We start from the raw sequence: 5,833 nt of genomic DNA on the forward strand, positions 1-5,833 counted from the left end.
AAGTTAATTTTCATTACCCTACAAAAAAAAAATGATTTGTTATGGAAAAAAAAAAAGAAGACAACAAAGATGGGATTAGAGGTGCAACTAGATTATAAGAATTTTACCTCGGGAGGTCCAACCGGTGGGATTTGATCTTTGAGTTCCGTGATTTCAGATCTGTTCACCAGTGGTAAAGCTGCTGATCCACTCAGATCAATATTACTTTGTGATCCATCTAGATCATCATTATCCTACAAAAAAAAAAATTTTGATTAGTTTTGAAAAATGGGGAAAAAAGGCATTAACAAAGACGAGATTAGAGATTTACTAGATTATTAGAGTTTTACCTCGGGAGGTCCAACCGGTGGGGTTTGATCTCCGAGTTCCGTGGTTTCACAACTGTTGGTTGGTGGTGAGGGTGCTGATCCACTCAGATCAACATCTCTTTGCAAAAAAAAATTGATATGTTAAAACAATGAAAAAAAAAAATGCCTTAACAAGGAGAATATTTACCTTGTAAATAGGAGACAATAGTGTTATACCAGTGGAGTTGTGTTCGAGACCTGAACATATACAACTGTGGGAGTCTAATCATCGATGTCGATGATTATAGAACTATTATCAGCTGCCAAGGATGCCGATCTAGCCTGATCAACATCACTCTACAAAAGAAATTAATATGTTTGGAATATGAAAAAATACCATAACAACGAGAAGATTCAGGTCATAAGACTCATAACTAAGATAAGACAGTGTTAATACCATTGGAGCTATGTCCGTGGTTGGAACATCATCGTGGATGATTTCATGTTGCTTCCTTGCTCCCACACTCTTAAAACGCTCTGGAATTTGAGGAGGTTGGTTTCCAAAACTTGGTTCCGATTGGGACTTTTTAATTGTACGATCTGAAACATAGGACCCATTTTGGATTAATGAAGAAGAAATAAATAAATAAATAAAAGAACAATACCATGAAATAATCAAGGACATATGACTATTCAAACCATAGTAGAAGCCATAGTAGCAGAAGAAGAAATGTTGCCAAACAAAAAGTTAATACCACCACAATGGTGAAGACCAGTTGTCTATTAAAAAGTTAATACAGTAGATAGTAAAAGTCTATAACAAAGATAAAAAAAAGTTGTAGCAAAAAAAAAAAAAAAATGATAAGGGAAAAGTTAGTATTGCTGTACTGCAACAATTAATATTAGTGTCTCACATCTTATTGTAGATAAAAATAAAATAAAATAAATGTCACACTAGTAGGTGTTGATGGGAGGATGTTATTGATAAATATTTGAAGGCCTATGGATGTAATGGTGTTCTTGTAATTATATTGTAGTTTAGCAGCTTTTCAATCGATCACAAATTTTGATATCCAAACATACTATGGGGTGATATAAAGTTCTACTTTCCAAGCCAACCAAACAAGAATGGGGTGGAAAAGGTTACACTTTTCTACAACTTCTCCATTCCTATCATTCGCTCCACCAACATGTGGAACCCATGTGTCATACAATCCCACCCCTGCCTCCCCTCTAAACAAACAGGGTCTTAGAGTATCCAAACCATGGTAGATGTTATAGTAACAGAAGAAGAAAAGTTACCGTACAAAAAGTTAGTACCACTACAATATTGACAAATGGTTTTCTATTAGAATGTTACAACTTACTATGGTAGATAGTAAAAGCTACTAATAAGGATAACAAAAGTTGTAATAGAAAAAAATAAGGAAAATGTTAGTAAAATAAGAAGAGGAAGAGAAAAGCCAAGAAGATCGCATGGCCCCTGCCATAACATGATGTGTTAAATTATCCTCCACTCCTTGTAAAATCAAAATTTCTATAGTTATTGATGTCCATGTGCGCACTTTCATTGGCCCCCATATCGATGCAAGGGCCGCACAACAAGATAGCAATCTCTTGCCCTATAGTTAATTATAGTTATGGTTATATTGCCTCATTACAAAAACAACTAATATCATAGGTATATACTAAAACTTAAAATTTTTTTATCAATTATTTTCACTAAACATAAATTTAAGGTAGAAAGAACACTTTGCGTAAACCCAAACACATGAAGAAGTTGAGCTACGGCATGAGCATCTTTTCACAACTTGTTTCTAGCTAGGCATACACAATACTATCAGAAAGCATTCTTTTTCTTACCATAGAGGTTAATGTTCTAAATTTTGAAACCACCAATTCTACAAATCATTACATTGAGATGGTTTTTTCATATATCAAAATGAAGCTAATTAACACTGTCAATAATTAGTAGATCACTAATCAGCCTCATACATTAGATTTCCTATTTAAAAAAATTAGATTCTAAAAACCCATTAGAATTGGGTGAATGGTTCAAATATTTTGGGTCGAACAGTTCAAGATGGTCCTATGTGGATCCCTTTGGTTCCCAGTATGCTTGGTTCAACATGTAACTGAACCAATGTTATGCCCGTCACAACCTGGTTCAATTAGATATGAGGGGAAAAGACAGGGTATGTCGCTGGTATACCCAGATTTGTGTCTATCTTCTTTCCTCCTACCCTTGGAAAAGTCTCCTATGTACCTTCCATTGGTTAAGCCAGAGGCATACCTAACCTCCTCCCATATATGGGTTTTAGGTTCGACAATTTTTCTTTCTCAAGAAATTACCAGATTACTCAGATTTTAGTTTATATAATTACTCAAATCTTTATGTTTACTAATTGAGTTAAGGTATTACAAAAGTACCTGAAAAAACAAGGTCAAATATGGGTTACCATATATGACCACCACAATTAAAGTGACTAAGTTGAAAATTAGTTCCACTCCCAATCACAATAACTTTTTTTTTTTTTAAGACTCATTGTCGATGATATCAATTACTTGAAAAATGCACCATGTATTGGGTTATTATTATCGCACCAATAGCCTACATGGCCCATATAGTCCATCTAAAATATTTCATCAACAAACAATGATCATCCAAAGTAACAAGAAGAAAGTGATGGGAAATGGGATTATTTGAGAACCTTGCAATATAATGTATATGGTAGTTAAATAAAGAAATAAAAGGAAGGATTACACAAAGAAATAGCTTAAATTAATCGAAGTAGTGGGAAAGAGAGGACCACAATATAAAAGGGGGGGTTCTTCTTATACTACTCATCAACTTTATTAAGTCACCAATTAGTTGCACGCAGCTGGCTACTTTAAAGCTTACTACTTGTATTAAACAGTTTTATCCTAACCCATTAGGGTTTCAAAAAGTTACCAACTTTGGTCGAATTTCACTTTGTAGTTAGTTTTTCATGCAGTCAATTTCAGTAATTAATCCCATATGAGGCATAGCCTCAGTTTCAAAAGGAACCAACTTTGGTCAATTTTATTGAAGGATGACAAAATGATGCCCCCAACCCTAAAAAAACCCAAGAAATTTATCCGTGTTGATGCCCATGTATGGCCCCTCAATGGCCTCTACATTGGCATAGAGGCTATGCCTCATATGGGACTATTATCTTATTATTTTATTAAAATAAAAATAATAATTAAAAGGATCATTGTGAGGATATAAGTTGGAATGGAACTTTTCCTAATGACAAAAACATACACATGAAGGCCAGGCCTTTTTACGTCGTCCATTTCTTTACAAAAACTTTCATGGTCTAACAAACAAAGCCCCACTGAGTTTTTCTGGTTAATTTTTTTTTTTTGGGGGGGGCTTCAAACTTCCCTATTTCGTGTTTTGCAACAAACGGCAACTATCCAGGCATCACTATTGTAGTAGGTAATCGTGGCAGATCTTTATTGGGAGTGGGATACCATAGGTTCCATGTTATTTTATTTATGAAAAATATAATATAAAATATAAGGCAACAAAAATATAGGGATTTTTTGGAAGTTGGTGATTTGGGTTGTCCCTCGAACGTCAAAGGAGAGAAAGGTACACATCTGGTCTTGGGATTTGTTTTCTCATAGGAAAATTACATGATTATCCACTTTTTATTTTCATTTATAAAACAACCTAACTTATGTGTCAGTTAATAAAAATACATTGTTTTAGGTTTGGGTTTATAAAACTATCTAAAACCGCATTCATCCTTCAATTGAGGAGGGTTTTTTGACAGCTTTAACCTCCACCTCCCTTCTCCTACCCGCTCACATCCCATTCTTCTTCTTCTTTCTACCCCATTTCAGGGATGCAAGCCGTTCCCAGCCACTGAAACAACCATGTGGATGTTGGTGGTAAAACAGATGAAAGGGCATCAAACGAAATCAAATAAGATGAATATAATCCGATTTGAATAGAAGGGATGGAAACCCAAATCAATAAAAGTAATTGGAAGTGTTGGGCAAGAGGAGACAATTAAAACACTTCCTAAATGCTAATTCAAAATCTAAGACATTTTCACTTGCGAATTTCCAGTGTAAGAAACCAAAACGAGGTTTCCCTTCTCAATCTCAACGAGGGTTCTATCTTTTACTTACTGCATCTGTCTTCATGCCGAATTGCAAGGGACCTAGATAAACACCTTAGTGAGCAATCGATTGGGCCTAATACCTTGGGCACAAACTGCCCTTTCATAGGCGATTGAAGTCCCAGATTTCAGCCCCAAAGAACACCCCTACTGTGTGTCATTGTTCCATAGACGAGATTCAGTATTGATTTGTCCCTAACCACCAAACCTCACCTGTGGATGTTTCTCTACTTAAATTGTAGTCCTTGGATCTGCTTCTATTTTTGGATTTGAAAGAAATTGTAGTCCTTGGGACTGCTTCTGTTTTTGGATTTGAAAGAAGTAGAAATATTTAACCTATCCTAAATTTCCATACGATTTGGAGAACATAATCTACTATCAGAACCAACTTGGTTTCATGTGAAGTAGATCAACGACAGAAGCTATTTACTTACTGTGTCATTGTTCCATAGACAAGATTCAGTATTGATTTGTCCCTAACCACCAAACCTCACCTGTGGATGTTTCTCTGCTTAAAATTGTAGTCCTTGGGTCTGCTTCTGTTTTTGGACTTGAAAGAAATTGTAGTCCTTGGGTCTGCTTCTGTTTTTGGATTTGAAAGAAGTAGAAATATCTGACCTATCCTAAATTTCCATATGATTTGAAGAACATAATCTACTATCACGGAGGACCAACTTGGTTTCATGTCAAGTAGATCAACGATAGAAGCTATTTACTTACTCTTGAGGCTCATGGAAAGATTTAGAGCTTACAAGAAGGATCTCCATTTGGTCTTTTCTATGATGGAGTCCCTAGAGAGCTAATCTAGCATTTACTAAAGAAGAGAAGGGTACCGAGTATATATGTAGATATTGTTGTTGGTTGGTGGTCCTTGCTGGCAACCTCTGCCACATAGCGGTGATGACGTGGCCGAAAGTGGTGATCATAGTTGTCACCGCATCAAATCGATCCATGGCGGTAAAAGGATGGCTAATCGATGTGGCGATGAATCGCCCGTTATAGCGTTGCCATTGCGATCAAATCGCCCATGTGTCATTTTTTATTTTACTTATTTTCTATAGTTATTTAGTATGTTACTTCTTTATTTTCCTTATTTTCTAAAGTTATTTAACATGCTAGAAGCCTACAATATATACCCTATAACATATAAAACCAACATTAAGCAACATCAAATCGTCAAAAAATCAACATAGCCAACAAAATATTATCATAAATTTGTAAGAAAAATTATATGAAACAACATATATGATATATCACAATAAACATTGTTAAAATATGTTGCAACAGAAGAGAACTAGAAAATTTCCATCGAATTAACAATTTAACACAAGTATATTGGGAACCAGTAGCACATAGACTTACCTTGCTTAATATTAATACAATCCACAA

General features: G+C 35.1%; 1 long non-coding RNA gene across 1 annotated transcript in view; it reads right to left on the reverse strand.

Moving 5' to 3' along the window:
- The window catches only part of LOC122074856, a 22,546-nt gene continuing 16,713 nt past the window's right edge, over nt 1–5,833 (reverse strand). Inside the window, exons 3-7 of the long non-coding RNA XR_006139074.1 lie at nt 745–887; nt 525–644; nt 330–426; nt 108–233; nt 1–18 (exon numbers count right to left, since the gene is read on the reverse strand). This is a non-coding gene — a long non-coding RNA (uncharacterized LOC122074856). The remainder of the gene's footprint in view (nt 19–107; nt 234–329; nt 427–524; nt 645–744; nt 888–5,833) is intronic.

Source organism: Macadamia integrifolia, chromosome 3 (assembly GCF_013358625.1).
Source record: "Macadamia integrifolia cultivar HAES 741 chromosome 3, SCU_Mint_v3, whole genome shotgun sequence".
In the NCBI taxonomy this organism is placed as follows: Eukaryota; Viridiplantae; Streptophyta; class Magnoliopsida; order Proteales; family Proteaceae; genus Macadamia; species Macadamia integrifolia.